General features: G+C 38.9%; 1 protein-coding gene across 1 annotated transcript in view; it reads left to right on the top strand.

Moving 5' to 3' along the window:
• The first annotated feature begins 577 nt into the window (after positions 1 to 577).
• The window catches only part of CCSER1 (coiled-coil serine rich protein 1), a 698243-nt gene continuing 681038 nt past the window's right edge, over positions 578 to 17782 (top strand). Inside the window, exon 1 of the mRNA XM_037046097.1 lies at positions 578 to 989. The gene's annotated coding sequence lies outside the window, so the exon portion shown is untranslated. The remainder of the gene's footprint in view (positions 990 to 17782) is intronic.

Below are 17782 nucleotides of genomic sequence, written 5' to 3'. Positions count from 1 at the left end.
TTTCACACCAGTTCACAGTCCCATTGCTTCTATTATCCCACAGAAAAATTGATTGCTGTAAACAGTTCCTGGAAGGTGTGACCTGCTTTTAGGAGAGAAGCCAGGTTTCTTTCCTAGTTGTACTGAAGGGAAGAAAGACGTGTCAGGATGCTAGTAGCTTGGGTGAGGGTGAAAGGGGGAGAAAGAGCCTCCTCTTTTCCTCCCTGAGAGGAGGAAGAGAAAGAAGACGACATCAGTGGTTTGGAGTGAAAAAATCTAGAGCATTTTCAGCGTTCTCCGGGTTCTTCCTCTAGCTTTCGGCTCCCCCTCTTACTCCCCCTTGACCTGCGTCTGCACTAGGACTCGACTTAAGCAAACGCTGGGCTAAGGGGAAAGCCAAGTCGGCGAGGTCGGATACGGCTGCCCCTAAAATGAAAACTCAGCAGCCGGCCGGCAGTGGGTGTGCGCGCGTTAATGTGTGAGTATGCGCGCGTGGAAACCCGCCGCGCACTTGGCCCGGCGCCGCCCCAGCCCCTCCCCCCACCGAACCCTATAAAGGCCGCGCTCGCCGCCGCCCTCCGCTCGGTCGGAACGCAGCCTGCCCGGGAGGCGGCTCCCGCGCTCCCCGCACGGTCGCACTCCGCGCGCTCGCACACTTGGAAGCGCCTCCCCACGGCCCTCCCCTGCCCTCCTCTGGCTCTGCTCTCCGCTCTCTCACCACAAATAGTCGCCGACCGACTGCCAATCCGCCTCTCTCTCTCAACAACATGACTGACTGGGAAGCGGTGGCTCAGGCAGAGCGGCTCTGCTGGCGCAGGCGAGAGGAGCAGGAGGATTATTAAATAACGCAGCTGGACTCTGTGCAACTGGGAGTGGAGAGCAGGAGCCCCCCGGCCGAGAAGGGGAGGGAGGGCAGAGGAGGGGGTCCAGGAAAGACGACCCCGTGCCCCGAAGACACAAACCCCGGAGTGCCGGGGAAGAGCCTTAACAGGCGGCGCGGAGCCTTCAAGGTAGTAACGCCCCTGCTGCCCCCGAGCGCGGAGGGTCGCGCGTCCCGTCTCCGAGGCTCTGGGGCCAGCCCCAGGGGGACGCGGGGATGACCGCCCGGCAGTGACCGCGGCGTGTTGGGGCCAACCTGGAGCAGCCCCCGCCCAGGCCCGGGGCGCCGGGAGCGGGCCCACTCGCGGGGCGCGAAGACCTGGCCTTGCGGGCGGGGTGGGTGGGGGGCGGACGGGCTCGCTGCCGGCCGGTGACTCTCGGCGCGCTGCGTGGCCTTTCACTCCGCGCCCGGTCTCTCTGCCCCCGGCCCCGCGGCAGTCGCTCCGGGGTGATGTGGAGTGCGGCTGGCCAAGGAGGCAAGAGTTGGCGCAGGCTCGGGCCGCTCCTCTCGGTCGCCACCGGGGTCCCGAAGGTAGGGGCTGCCCGTCTGCGGGCGCCAGGGCGGGGGCGGCGGCGCGGAGGGGGCGGGGAGCCCGGGGCTCCGGGCCGGAGCCGCAGCCGCATTCGCAGCCGCAGCGCCGGAGCCCGGACCGCCTCGTACCCCCGCGTGCCTGTCCTCCGGCTCCAGCTTCCTGGATTGGTTGCGAGACCCTCCTGGCGGCGCAGGAACAGCAGCGACTTAGTGTGAACAAATTGCTTTGTGGTGGCGTGTCAGGGCTCCAGGGAGGGGTATGTGTGTGTGTGTGTGCGTGTGTGTGCGCGCGCGCGTGTGTGTGCTCTGGTTCCTGTGTGTTCGTGCTCCCGACCAATCTGTGTGCGTTGGTTCACCTGCAAAGAAAATCCCTCAGGAGCCGGAACCGCAGGTGGCCCCTCGGGCCCTCTTATCTGTTGGATGGTTTCTCAGGGCTCTCACGGTAGCATCTCGCTGTAGGGGTGCGGGAAGGGGTGACGGAGGGATTTGTGAATGGTGCCTCCCTGCGCGTGGAGGCTGAGCCTTGCTGATGTCAAGGAGGAGGTATCCCGAGTGAGAAGAAAGACTATTTATGGCAAAGAGTTGTGAAATTTCTCGGAGTTTCTTTCAGTGTATCTTAAGCCTCACTCTTTCTTTCCCTCCTTCTCTCTGCCCTCTTCTTTCACGGACTCAGAAGCAATTTTGCTTTCTCCCTTCTCTCGTGGGACCTGTAATAAAAGAATGAAGTGAGAAAGTCACTTGTCTTTTACAGGTGGAAAAATGCTTCTTAGAAGATCTCGTGCCCTTAGTGTTTTTGTACGTTATTCTCCACTCTTAACTCTTCAGGCCATCAGTAGGACCCACAAGACAGAAAATACCTACTTGATTTCAACAGCTTTCATTTCTAATATCTTTACAATTGAATATCTTCCTACTGAAATGTAACACAGACCGTCCATCCCTACCCCTAAGAAAGACTGTTAAAAATGTGCACCCGTTTTACTGTAAAGCTAGTTTTATTAAAAGTGTTGGGGAGGAAAGAGAAGTATATACTTGGCCGAGTTTATGCTGATTTTACTACCGATTAAAAGATTATAAACTAGCTATTAAGGTAAGATTTGAAATACTATTAGTATAGTCTGCAACATAGTTTGTTTCTGTTTCTCTTTCTGTTTGCTTTTAAACAGGCACAAATTCCAAAGGCATAACTTGAAGCTTAGATATGACTTGAGACAGTGTCTACGGACTGTGCTTTAGCAAACACGCATGTGCTTTAAAAGTTACCAGCCTATGGTTTTACAGAACCAATGACTGGGCTGCGACTGAGATGGTAGGGCAGTGTCCTTATTATTTTATTTTTAAAAGTATCTATTGTTTTTGCTATTCCGATTGTCCCAGTTTTTTTCCCCTTTGTCTCCTTCTACCTAGTGTCCTTATTGTTTTAAACTGGTACATCTCTGAGGCCCGCCTGCCTGCCAAGCACAGTGTTTTTAAAACATTGAAATTCCATGTTGCAACCACCCCTTCAATAATTTCGAAGAGACTAAAGAGAAATAACCTGGTCCATCTATTGTAAGAGTGATTTGTCTTCCTTTTATGTTAATTAGAGAGCGCCTTATTTTCATCAAAACATGCCAAGTGTTTTAGGTTTTTTTTTCTCCCAGTGTGAAAATAGCTTTCCTTATCACTCCTGTTCATTTTGAAGATAGCAGAGTTAAGGATTTGTTATTTTGATTTGGTTATGTTCATATTAGTTTAAAATACATTTTCAACATCGACACATGTACAGTTTTATATATTACCTTAGGACGTAGAGTGAGAGCCCCACTGAGGGTTGGTTCTGAATCACTGTAGTGTAGAGGAAATACAGAGGAATTTTACAATGTATTATATCATTAAAAAGTCATATTTATGGATATTTTGTTTTTTGACAATCAGAAACTGTTCATTTTAATGATGCATTATTTATACTATGGGATGTAAATGTACATCAAACTCATGAAGTAGTAAATGGAAAATATATTTTATAATCGTCCAACTCTTCATTGCGTTTTATTATTCAGCATAGCACTCACGATAGATGCCCTGTCATGCGCAAGGTACTTTCTGGGCATTGTAGAGAACAGGACTTGGTAGCTCTCAGCCCTTCAGGAGCTTATCTCCGTTTGGGAGGAATCTGATGCTCATGCTTGAACAGAGTTAACAACTAATGACAATAAGAGATTGCACGTCTAATGAGAACTGCAGGAGTTCAGAGCATGATAATAACATTTCATACTGGGTTTTGTTTGAAAAGGCTTCAGAGGTAGGTAGCTTTGCTTGGTCTCGATCTTACAGGATAAATAGGATTAGTGGCTTTGGGGTGAGAATATGAAGTATAAGATGCAAGTCTCTTGGAATTATAGAAAAGAACAAAAGATATGAGTGAATATAAGTTTAATTTGAAATAGATTCAGATATTGCAAAGTGGTTGGATTTGTTGTCCCAAGTGCAGGGTGAGTCTGTTTTTGATATAAAACATTCATACACTCTATTCACTCATACACTCTATTCTTGGAATGAATTGTCAGCACATGTTTTTGTACCTTAGAAAACAAATATGACTTTATATTGCCTTTTAATGAAAAAAATGCTTGACATGTATTTGCAGACAGTACTTTAAATATTTAAATATACCACATCACACTAAATGTTGAATTTGGTATTAATAAAAATGTTACACATACAACCTCTTTAAAGCATGTTTGAGGTACATCTGTAATGAACCCTACTTAGACTTGCTCTAAAGGGAAAAGTATGAGATATATAGAAAAATAACTGTATAATAAGTATGTATTGAATGCTTTCTGTCATACTGATACTCTCTGTGACTCATTTAATGCATATTTTCTATAATCTTTTTAAGTATTAGAGTGCATCCACATAATAGTTAATCTGTCCTTCTATTGTTTTCATGAAGGGCTTGTGGAGAACAATTGTAGCAACAATTTTAAGGATATTTTAACTATACTCTGGTAAATAAATTGTATTAGTTATAGAAACATGTCTCCAAATGTTCTGAACTTAGTTATTTTTCTTTGTACATGTTTGTTATTATAAGTACACAAAAATATTTATAATGCATTTCTCCATTTTAAGACAATAAGAGAAACATCTGAATTGACTTTGAGCCTGTCTTTCAATATGACACCCTAGAAGTATGTTATAGTGATAGTAAATAAATAGTACAAATATTAGATATGACTACTAATAAATAACAATATAACTATTGTACTTTCAGATTAGTTGAATTAAAAGAATTTCTCCTTATTTTGTTGACAGTGAACAGGTGAAAGTTATTAGACAAGTGGAAAGCCTATTAAATCACCAATTTCATATTTGTGCAGGAATGGGATGATTTCCAAGGTAGTCAGAGCACATGCCAGATTCTCTGTTAATTGGCCTCTTTTTGAGTTTGGTTTTGGACTATATGTCACAGGTGTATCACCTTGATAATATAATCTCTCTGGCTGTATGAAATATGACTGACAGCTCCTGCGTGATTTTCCTGCTGATAGTGACAAAACCTGTTGTCTTTGTATTGAGAACATCCACTTCTATCAGCAGTGGTACCTTGCTGTGCATGAGTGTCAGTTAAGAATAAACCATAAGGTCTGGGGTGGGATAAGCAGTGAAAACAGATTGGGAGGTTTTAATATGTAGCTTAAGCTAAATATTATATCAAATTATAAAAATTACCAATCTAAACTGCAATGGATGCAGTACCAAGATACTCAGTTTTTATTTTCAAATTGCCATATTGTATTTAAATCTTTTTCATGTAGACTAAATGAAATGCCAACAAAGTGGTTGTTGAAAATGCGTAATAGGTTCTGTGATGTGATACTAAACATTTTTTACAAAGTTTTCAGATGAAGTTTATTGTTTGGCTGAATTGTGGCCCCCTGTACATAGATTAATTTAAAATCCAGCTTTTGGTTTTCATTCTTTACACTCTATTAACATATTTTAAATTTCAATTAAATCAGTTAAAATTTTGATTACCATAACTCTGTTCTGAAACTAACTAAAATCGTTTGCCAGGGAAGGTCATTTGTAGAAAACATCTTATCTAATGGCAAATTCTTAACCTGGAGTAGTAGTCCCCGAGCAGCAGCACCGGTGAGCTGTGAGAATGCCTGTCCCACCACAGACTGATGGAGTGAGAAGCTCTGGGGTGGGGTCCTGTGTGTGATCCTTGTGCACGATAGAGTTTGAGAACCACTGACCGAGAGCATTGTACAGAGAACTGTGAAGGCTCTGTTTTCCACTTGTTTTGTCTATAAGTACTTTTCTAACTGGTAGAGTTAACTAAGGTTAGGCCTGAAAATACACTCTCCACCAGATGATTTTCATTTTAACTGTAATTAAAAACAATTTAAACAAGTTTCTAATTCTTGTGCGCATGTGTTGTTTGGGGGAAGCAGTGCATAAGTGTAGAATTTAACTGGAAAGTAATGACCCTAGCTGGAGCTTATTGATAGTCATTTATAAAACCAAAAATATTCACACTGTACACATATTGACCATTTTCTATTTAGTTTTGTTGATTCTTAAGTGATGTTTTTGGTCTTGGCATGTAGTAGTCCTCTTTCTCTGTGTAAGATTAGAGTAATTTTATCTGCACAACAATAACATTACATTGGGACATTACAGTGTTTTGGAAATCTAACTGCTGAAATAAATTTTAGACCATATCTCTACATTTTCCAAAATTAAAGATAATGCGTTCACATCCTGTATGTCTTTTAGTTTCCCTTTCCTTCTCCTCCCTTCCTCCTCCTTCCTCCTCTTCTTTCTCTTTCCCTCCATCCCCTGCTGTCCGCCACATGTGTTTCAGGTATGAGCTCAGTTATCTCTTCCCTAAGGAAGCTTTCCTTGGCCTCCTTTCCTACATCAGTTACCTTGTATATTTCTTTATTTCCATGTTCTTCTACCTTGTGGTACTTACTGTAGTCTTAATTTTATGTTTATTTGTGTAATTGGTTTAATGTTGTATAACCAGGGATGAACAGTATGCAATATATAGTAGATACCCAATAAATATTGGCTGAATAACTGTATGCCCTCGTTCTATGGATGTTCTATGTTTTTCCAAAGAAAGATACTGTAAGAAAGATTTTAAAATCAAGAGAGTCCTAGAATATATGTGAACATAGTTATTGCTTTCCTTTCTATTTTATAAATGATGACATATTTTTAAATTAACAACAGCAGCAATGGCCATAATGTGCTGAATACTTTCTACATCATAAGCAGCTTACATGTGTTATGCGATGTGATTCATCTAAAATTACAAACATATTTTTTGCATATTTTAGAGACAAGGAAACTGAGGCTCTGCTCTGTGGTCTGCCAAGCTATATAAACCAGAGTTTGATTTTTTATTACAGTGATGCAAAAATTATGGAATAAGTAGATAGCAAAATGCAAAGGAGTGTATCTTCTCTTTCCCGATTTAACTCAGGATCCAGCACTATCTGTGCATTACCTGTCCTGCAGCTGCCATTTTCAACAATGCTGTTCTTGCTTTTTGTGTAATTGGAACAAGTGATGAAGGAATTGCAAGGCTGAAGCTTGCAAAAAAAAATTCTTATTCTTTTCAGTACTCAATGTGCACTCTCAGTACCACACAAGCCCAACTTCTTACCCTGTTTGGTCAGAATCTCTCATCTCATTAATGGAAATTTAAAATGTAGCCAAGTATAATTTTAAGAATAGGTGCTTTTAGGTAGAGAATATTCAAATACTAGATATTCTCTGTATTTGGACATGGGCAGCTTATCTTCCAGAAAGGTTCACACAGACTTTTGAGTACCCTGATTAAGCACAGTTGATCTTAGGTACAGTCTATTAATCCAGCATATCTCCCATGAGAAGGAAATATCATATGGTAATCAGTTTAGTTTCTTTTGGATTTTAATATTCAGTTCACTTTTTTAAATGTGGGTTTAATCGATGTTCAAAAGTTTGTAGCAAAGGAAGCATTTAGAGACTGATATTGTAAAAGTCAATGGACAATCAGGAAGTTAAAGTTGGCTATTTGAACTCTTCTACTAAGTGTACAGAGCTATATAATTTATGGGTTTAAATCAGTCAATAACATGAATAACAGTAGATGAATAATATCAAGAATAAAAAATTAATTGGTTGTTTAACTATTTCAGATATGGCCTATTTTGTTGCTTTTCTCAGAATTTGTTTCTGTTGCTAGAGTAGTAATCACTAGCTGGAGCTTCAGCCAAGCCCCTGAGTCAGGACCAATCCTTCTATGTAGTGGGAAGATTGGTTTATAGTCCAATAATTCGGGACTTAACATTAAGCCACCCTTGACATCTAGCTCTAATATTATTACGTATGTATATTTTTTATAATTGAAACTGCTTTCTCACCTAATATCTACTCCTGTATCTTGATAAATTACCTATTATCACCATTTCTCTTTGTGTTTGAGCAAGGCTGTGTTGACAGAGCCTTCTTTATTTCTTTAGAGACTGGGATTCTACCTCTGAAACCATCTCATTTCCTGAGTCCTTTTACATATTAGACAACTCCTCCCAAAATACCACTTTCCTGGGACTTTAAACATCTTTCCCAGACAGATGGTGAATTTCCAGTACTCACTCTTGGACCTCTGTGATGTCAGTGACTGATGGTGTATTGCCATACCCCCAGACACTCAGGCTGGTTGGATGTCTTGGAACTATTTACAACTGGGCTTCTGTAGCCTCCAGACTACACTCTTGTTTCAGGTTCTGACTGTCACTACAGTGCCTCATTTTGCGACATATAATCTGCCCTTATGTGGCTATGCACCGTTATAGAGCTACTTTATTTATCATCATTGACAACAGACATTTTGTAAATGCCTATTATGTATAAGCCATTCTCTTTCAAAAATAATGTGCCTCCTTTGAACCATAGGAGGCACATTCCATAGGGTTTCATATTGTGAGCAGCATAATCCACAATAAATGAAGTACACACTCTGCCATGTCCTGATCAGTACCCATATATGATATGTGTATACAACAAATATTTGTAGTATGTGCATGTGAGTTCTTCAGGATTTGCCTGTTTCTCCTTTTCCAGTCAGTTAATTTCTAGATAATCTGGCTCTTCTCGCTTCTTATTCTTAACCATATTTGTACATGATATGTTTGGAATGTAGAACAGCTGAAGATGCATATTCCAGAAGGTGTGATGCCTTCTCTAATTTTCCCCATTCATTAATGCAAACTAGCAGTATTCCTGTGTTTAAGAAGTGATTGTTAAGCCAGGTGTCCTGTCCTAATTCAGCTCTTCTGTGCATCTTAGTGATACCTTCCTTATCGACCAAATTTAGACTAGCATACCCTATTTCTTATGTGCCTATTCATTGCAATTAGCTGTTTTCTAGAAATAGGTAAATACTGTGATTTTGTTAATGAGTTGTGTGTGTGGTTTCTTTGTTTTTTGTTTTTTGACAACATCAGGAAACAATTTACCACATACCTATATTAGGCTTATAAATAAAACCATACAGGTATATGTGAATAAAGGCATGGTAAAAATAAGTGCTACTGTAGACTTTAACATTCTGGGTAATTCTTTCTTTAGAAACTTCCTTTATTTTTATTTGTTTGGTTGTTTGTTTGTAGTTATGCAAATTACCAGAACATTAAATCTCAGTATGTGGAATACATTTAATAAGTATTCCTTTCTAATACCTGGTATTCTTTATGATGTTCAAAAAAGGTTTGAAGGCAGAAAAACATACAAAAAAACCCCAGAAATATCAGATGAGAAGGTTAGGCAAAGGAAGAAAATACCTCTAAACCAAACAGGTTCAATATTAGAGATGTGGACTAACAAAGTTATTTCAGGTAAAGTTTCAAAATAATCTTATTGATAACAAAACCAATGAACCTGTATATATCAGGATTCTAAAATTTTCAAAGGAATGTTATTTGTTAGGCAGAGAGTTCAAGGATAATTATTTGATTTTGATTTCAATTTTTAGTATTACATTTATGTATAAACAGACCCAGTGACACTACAGGCATTTATTAATAAAGGAATTACTTAGCCCTGACTGGTGTAGCTCAGTGGATTTGAGCGCGGGCCTGTGAACCAGATGATTGTGGTTCGATTCCCAGTCAGGGCACATGCTTGGGTTGCAGGCCAGTTCCCGGCAGGGGCCAGTTCCCAGCAGGGGATGCACAAGAAGCAACCATACATTGATGTTTCTCTTCCTCTCTCCTTCCCTTACCCTCTAAAGATAAATAAATAAAATATTAAAAAAAATAAAGGAATTACTTAGTTAGAAAGCACCTCCTACAGTAGTAATTATAAACATAAAGTATGGATTACTACATTGGGCCTTTAAAAATCATTAAAATTTTGTACACAACAAGGGTATAAACTTATAGCAACATTATGGCTAAAATTAACTTTGAAGAGTAAATTCTACAGCATACCTTAACGTACAAATATAATGGTATTGGGGAGCTTCTGAAATGATAAAGGGCCCTTCTGTGGGAGGGTATAAGTTGATGGGAGGGAGAGTATAGTATGATGCAACTCAGGGAATTTTGAGGGTCCCAGGTTACTGCTAGAAACAGGAAGTGATGAAAACCTTCCAGAGCTGTTCAGTGAAGGAAGGAATTGCCTTCCAGTATACTTCTAAGGAGTAGCAGGTTCATCGGATAGAGGAGACACAAAGCCTCAAGGGTCAAGTGCAGGAAGGGAATGGGTGAAGTAATTTGGAAAGCAGAGCGTCTTAATTTGAATGTAGGGCAGATTTGTAAATTTCAAGTTCTGGAGATGCCTCACTTGGTCTCCCAATCGCTAGACCTCAGTCTCTCCAATTACAATTGATGCCAGGGAGCTATCCAGGGTACTAGGCTGCTGCTGAACTTCTCTCTTGCAAAATTGTGCAACAAATTTCGTTGCTGTCCATCCCCCACACCCAATTCTAGGGCCTCTCCATCCATTGGCAGACACTACATTATTCACTTGGAGTAGCTAATCTTCCATCATTTGTTTTATTCCAGTGGGTCCTTCAAGGCTCAGTGCAAATGTGAATTAAAAATAGCATACCCCAAACCTGTGCCAGAGGCCTATGCTGAGTTCCAGTAACTGTCTAAATCACTATCACATCTCCACTGAAAGTATCGTAATTTACTGCTTGCTTGTGCTTCATGCCCATTATATTGTGAACTCTGTAAAGGTGGGGGTTTTATATTTTATTCTCTTTTTTAAATCAGCTGGTTGAAATCAGTGATGTGAGGATCCTCAGTAGTTGATAAATGAGTGAATAAAGAGCGACCTGAATTTTGTCCATCATATGTGAAATGCTCCCAGTGCTAGCCACTGTCCTGAATCACATTTAGGTTCACTTGGAATATTGGCCATTATGGCTTTTTTCAAGGACTAAAATTTTTTTTGTAACCTGGGACTGAATAATCTAAAAGGGCTAAAAGTCATGGAAAAAATAAAAAGACTGGAGGAACTCTAGAAACTATGGCATATACACCGTGGCCATTAGGGGATCTGCAAGGTTTAAGGGAGCAAGAGAAGGAGCAGTGAACATTGATATGGAGAATGGGGTCAAGGGAGAATCTGTATTTTACTTCCTCAAAGCAGAATTTGGAGCATCCACTCCACATTCACTGTCTCACACCTCTGGATTATGTCGTTTCCTTTCTTTTCCCAGATCCACATTTTGGAATGCCTGCTGGTCTGGGGCCATGTGAGGCTGGTAGAGTTCTTTCATTCTGTAAACAAATGTTGATAGGCCCGTTGTATGTGTCAGTTAATGAAATATATATGGTTCTTGTTCTTCTGAAGCAGAAAGTCTAGTTTCTGCTTGGAGTACCCGTATTATCCATGGTCCTTAGTGAGAGTAGAAGTTGGTAGACTCCATTTCTCTGTCTTGTAGCCACATTGGTGACTCCCTGTACAGCCATAAAGAGTGAGTGTGCTTCTGTTCCCAGTACTCTGTCCCCACTCACATCATTGCTCCGAGTGCCCAGTGTGCCAACGATTGACTATATCATTGTAGAAAAACACATTTACTTACATGTTAGGCATCTTGTCACTGGTGTGATGTTGACTTACTCACCACTTTTACATGATATTGGTAGTTTGTGTGCCTGTTTATGTCTTCCCTTATTGGGACATTCCAAAAATAGTTTATATACCATAGTTTATCTTTTGGTCAGAAGTTACATGTATTTCAAGCGCATGAACCATGGAATGGTTTTATGGTCTTATGTGGGGAATAGTTTCACTTTGTAGTTCTACCATTCATGTTTTTCAAATATGAATACGATTTATCCTGTAGGTCATGTGTTTCTCTTCTAGTTCTTTTTTCTTTTGCCTAATGCTAGCAGGAATGTTTCAGTTTTGAATTATAAAAAGAAAAGTTCTAATTCTTATTGATTTTCCCCTTGAGAACCTAGCTATACATATTAGAGAAATAATAATAAGGATTTGAAATAACTGAGATGTAAAAGAAAAGGTTTTTAAAGTGTAAAAAATGACTGAAGCAAGGTGTTCTGTAACCATCTCAAAAGCAAGGTGTTTTGTTTAGAAAAGTAATATTTTTTTTAAAATATTTTATTTATTTATCTTTAGAGGGGAAGGGAAGGAGAGAGGAAGGAAACATCAATGTATGGTTGCTTCTCGTGCATCCCCTGCTGGGAACTGGCCCCTGTTGGAAACTGGCCTGCAACCCAAGAATGTGCCCTGACTGGGAATCGAACCGCAATCGTCTCGTTCGCAGGCCCACGCTCAATCCACTGAGCTACACCAGCCAGGGCTTCATTTCTTTAATAAATATTTAGAATTATGCTAAATATATGATCATAATTAATTTTATGAATTAAAAATTACTAGAGCCATTTTCTAATAATGCCAGAGATGAAATACTTCATTAAAAACTTTGTTTAACCTATCTGGAAGAAAAGTTGTCTTAAAACTGTCTCAAGACAGTGAATGTGATGTGTACTCACTCTTTAGGTGTTTTATGATGAAACTGGGAGGAGAAGTAGAGGAATTTTTGCAATCATGTGAATGGTTTGTGCCATATAAGCATAGCCCCCAGAATGCTCAGCACCTGGTCAAACCTAGGAATCCAGAGGTGGTGATGGCCTCTGATTTAGTGTGTGGTCAGGTAAGATGGGTCCTGCGGTAGACTTTCTTCTTCAACAGAAGGTGGCAATGCAGTTTACACCCCCAGCAAAACCAGTTTACAAGCATGTACAAATATTACCAAATGAAAATGTTTTTTCTGCAATATTATCTGACATTAAGTCAAAACATGGATCAATTTTTGTTATATCTGTGTATGTATAAACATACAGTGTATGTTTATGTAAACATGCACTGTACTGTATGTAAACATATAGTGTATGTTTATACATACACTGTAATGTAATGTCTTAAAATGCGACCTGTCTTGTCTACATTTCTTCTAATAATGTGGGTGTTTTCAGCTAATTTTTTGAGGGGGAGGGACAAATTAGCGCTTTCCAGGAAAATAGAACTAATTATACATATATTCTCTTAAAGAAGATTTATTGAAAGGAATTTGGTTTCCATGATGGAGGGGGCTGGAAATCTGTAGGACAGACTGGGACCTCATACAGGTATTCTGTGTTATAATTTGAGGCAGAATTTCTTCTTCTCCAAGAAACTTCAGTTTTGCTCTTAAGGCCTTCTACTGAGTGAATGAGACCCACCCCCGTTATTGAGTGTAGTCTACTTAAAGACAACTTGTAGATATTAATCACAACTATAAATTATTTTCACAGCAACATTTAGACTAGTGTTTGGCCAAACACCTGAGTACCATAGGTAAGCCAAATTGACACATACAATTTAACCATCACAGGTGGAGAAGTATAATATGTTAACAAGCCTCTTCTGGTTTGTACAAGTTGGTGTATACTTTTTAAAAAAAATACTTTATTCATTTATTTTTTAGAGAGAGGGGAAGGAAAGGAGAAAGAGAAGGAGAGAAACATCGATGGTGGTTGCCCCTCACAGTCCCCCAATTGGGGACCTGGCCTGCAGCCCAGGCATGTGTCCTGACTGAGAATCAAACCAGTGACCTTTTGGTTCACAGGCCTGTGTACAATCCACTGAGCTACACCAGCCATGGCATATTGTTTTTAATTTGGCCTGAGGTAGTTTAGTATTATTCAGTTATTGGCATTTGCAGGTATAAGTCATGATTCATTTGTTTATTCATTTCATAATCATTTACTTATTATGCATGCACTGCGTGCAAGAGACAATGCTAAACAATTGCATAATTTACCGAAAATGAATGAAAGAGTCCATATCTTCTAAGTGTATTCATTCTAGTGGAATATTCATGTATATATGATATATATATATATATATATCATATATATATATATGGTTGAAGAGTTAATGTGAGTTTTTCAACTTTGTCAATTAAATGTCATTTTCCCCATGAGCAACCAAAAAGGAAAAATTATGTCAGTAGCTAATAGGCTAACTTACTCTCCTTACTAGTTTAAGTATAATTCATGTAAAATTGGATTATGAAAAGTATACTTGTCCACTGCAGGTCAACTTTCTTTATACAATGTTGGCCACAAATTCACTTATTTTATCACTTTTGTATTATCCAGATTTGTATTAGTATTCAGCCTATGCAAAGATGATTCAGTATGTACTCAACAGGTATGACAATTGGACTGTCATGTTTTTTTGATAATCTTGTTCTCCATATAACATAGAGCAATATACATTTTCTTTACTGTCTTTAAATGGGTGCTTTTTCATGATACTTCCTCATTCCAGAACAACGTTTTGTTTCTCTTTTCTTATTCAAGGAATAGGAACTATCTGCCTGGAATTTAAGGTTCTCTGTAAGCTCACTATACCTTGTTAATGCAAACATAGGTCTTTCACTTTGTTAAGGTAGGTCAGGTAAGTTAGAGCACCTTCACACATGCAGAATATGCATTCAGTCTGTTTATGCAGTTCTCAGCTGTATTACAAGCCTAACTCCATGCAGCCTCCCAGGACAACTTAACCTGCCTGGGAGTGTCCTTTGCTGACTTTGAATTGTGAACAATATTTAGTTGGTACCAATTAAATACAGTTTGTTCAGCTACAGTATATTTTTATGTAATGTGAATTAGCTTCTATATGATGAGTAAGTAGGGGAATTATGCCAGTAAAATGTGTAAATTGGTTAATGTGTGGTTTTCCTAGCACATTAATATTTAGCTTTACCAACTAATTAAAGCTGAATGCAAAATATACTACTGTAAGCACATGCACAATGCAATAGAGGGATACCCCTTTCATTAGTCTACTTTAATCATTTTTAAAAGAAAAAAGTTTGTGTATTTACTATATTATTTCTTTTTTATTAGGAATTTTACATTTCCTTTTAGGTGTATATGATTTTTTAAAAAAAATTATGGTTTTGTTTTAGAAGTTTGTGTTATTGTATCAGTTTTGAGTGTTTCTGTCAAGCCCTATTTTGGGAGGTATAAGCTCTGTTATATTGTCTGATTGTTTAGAATGAAAACACATTTAAAAAATATTTATTTATTTTTAGAAGGGAAGGGAAGGAGAAAGGGAGAGAAATATCAATGTATGGTTGCTCCTCATGCGTTCCCTGCTGGGAACTGGCCTGCAACCCAGGCATGTGCCCTGAATGGGAATCAAACCGCAATCGTGTGGTTCGCAGGCCCGTGCTCAATCCACTGGGCTACACCAGCCAGGTCGAAAACACATTTTTTAGAATGTTGCAAGAGAAGGCATTGAACACATTTATTTCAAATCACTCAGTATTTATTGAACATCTATTATGTGAGACACTAGTGCTAATTTGGGGTGTATGAAAGATGAACAAAGAGACTAAGCAAGAGTCCTGTATGATGGTGGTTCTATTGTTTAGCTCAGTAGATAATAAAGAAGACAGACAGTAAAAAATACCTGTGGCCTTTGTTTATGCTCCTTCATTTGCCTGGAATGCTCTTTCATTCGTGTTTTATTTAGCCAATTTCTTCCCAGACTTCCTCTCTCAACTCAAGTGTCACTTTAGACTATTTTAAATTCTCACAGCACTGTGCACATTTCTTTAAGGTAGCTATATTTTTATAATAACTTGTGAGATTATTTAGATTATACACACACACACAGCTCTTACTTCCATGGTAAGCTCCAGGAGAACGGGGCTCGTGTTTGTTTTTTTTGACCAATGTATTTCCACTTCCTGGCAAACCCTTAACAGTCCCCCCCCACAGCAGATATTAGTATATAATATACATGTCATGCATATTACACACATGCCATGCATATTACACACACACATATATAGCAGGTAATTATTAAATTTTAGTTGTGTGAATGGATGGATGGATAAAGCAATTTTTCTTTCTTTTCTTTATTTTTTTAACAGCTAAACTTTGAATATGCTTCCAGAATGAATCATTTCTTTTCTATCCATATCACTTTTGTTACCATCACATTTCCTGGTGGTGTATGAATTTGTGGAGTTTTGTGGCTTATATATTTGTTTTATAATTTTTTATTAAACATATTATAAAAAGCCAAATGTTATAGGCCCCAGAATATATTTATATCTTCTAAAAACTGAAAAATTAAAAAATGCACTAAACCTAAAAAGTGAGTGATGAAAGTACGGAACAATATATCTATTAAGCTTCATTACAGAAGGATAACTTTGAAAAGGCCCTAGAAGCAAAAACTTGATGTAATTGACAGTTTTTGAAGGAACCTATTGATATTTTCTTCTAAAATTAAGGACATCTAAACATCAAAAGACACCATAAATTAAGTGAACAGAAAATCACAAACAAGAAGTAAACATTTGCAATAAATATCACTGGTTAAGTTCCCAGAATATATAAGGGAAGCCAACAGCCCAACAATAGTGTCACCAGTTACCCAATAGGAAAAAAAAATGGGGTAAAAGATAAGAACTGGCAGCTTATAAATAGGAAAGTTATGCATGTAGACATAGTCATAGTCGAACGTAGACATAGTCAACCTTATTAATACCTAGGGAATGCAAATTAGAACAGTGGCAAGTTATTTTATTGCACTTAATGGAAATGAAGGCTTGGCACTGCTTGGTTTGGGTGGGAATACAGAGTATTATTAGTATGCATTTTTTTGTGAGAGTGTAAATCATTGTAAATACTTTGGGGACCACTTTGGTAAAATATGGTGATGTTGAAGATATAAAGAATCAATAATCAAGCAGTTCTTAGGTTTTACATTAGAGTAATTCACTTGTGTATCAGAATACATTAAAAATTTCAATGTCACATTTTTAAAAGTAGTCAATGACTGACAACGGTCTTAATGACTCTTTACAGATATACATTTGTTTTAAATTACTAGCCCTAAACTTACAAATTGAAGTTACACATTGTATATGGATACATAATATGTATAAAATTATATGTTGTATACCAAATTTTGGGTAGTGATTTCTTATGGGGAAGGAGAAAACAAATTAGGGTTGTATAGCTACTGAGTTTAATATAGAATAAACTCATATTTGTTGTTTTTACCGGGGAATAAACTGATGCTCACGGAAGTTGTGAGTTGTCTGCAGTCACTCAGCCTGAGCTGTGCCCCAGGTGCCACGTTTAGCCATGTTTGCTGAGATCCTTAGTGTACATGAGCTGTCAATTCTTTTCACATTGCATCCTCCCAAGCAGTGTCCCCAATGTTTAGAAGGTCACTTCAGCACCCAAGCTGTAAGATATGTTTTTTAAAAAATAAAAGAGAGAAACTATTGTTAGTTTTTCCCATCTATTGTCTTTTCTCCCCAAACTTTAACAGTTGGAAGTTGTTTCTTGAAATTTCACTTTAATATAGCTCCAGCCTGCCTGGTAAAGATATAGCTAGGTTATATTCAGCTTCTTGTCAAGAGAATTTGAGTGTAGAAGGTACCCTCTACTATGCATTGGAGTACTTACCATTTCAAACCTTGTGGATGACATCTTTGCTGTTCCCCATTTAATATGATCTGTAGGTTACTAGATTATTTTAAAGTGGAACATCATGGAGTCAGGTACATGGGGATCACCATATACATCTTGTGACATGGATCCCACCAACTGTTAATACTTGCTTCACTGCTACAGCCTTGGGTGTAAGGTAGTTGAAGTTTGTGGTGAATGTAAACTCTGACTTAGTCAATGCACATAGTGAAACAGCTGGATAAAAACTTGTGTAAGTGGTGAGGAAAAGTAAATGATGAAGTAGTAGAGTATAATAATTACCGCATATCTAATCATCATTTTAGGGACAGAGTGCCAGTTGGGTCCTTAGATGGCCTTGGTGATTTAGAGTGCTTACAGAGTA

This window comes from Sturnira hondurensis, unplaced genomic scaffold (genome assembly GCF_014824575.4).
Source record: "Sturnira hondurensis isolate 20B ecotype Veracruz unplaced genomic scaffold, ASM1482457v3 Scaffold0004998, whole genome shotgun sequence".
Lineage (NCBI taxonomy): Eukaryota > Metazoa > Chordata > Mammalia > Chiroptera > Phyllostomidae > Sturnira > Sturnira hondurensis.
This window is presented reverse-complemented; position numbering and strand designations above follow the sequence as displayed.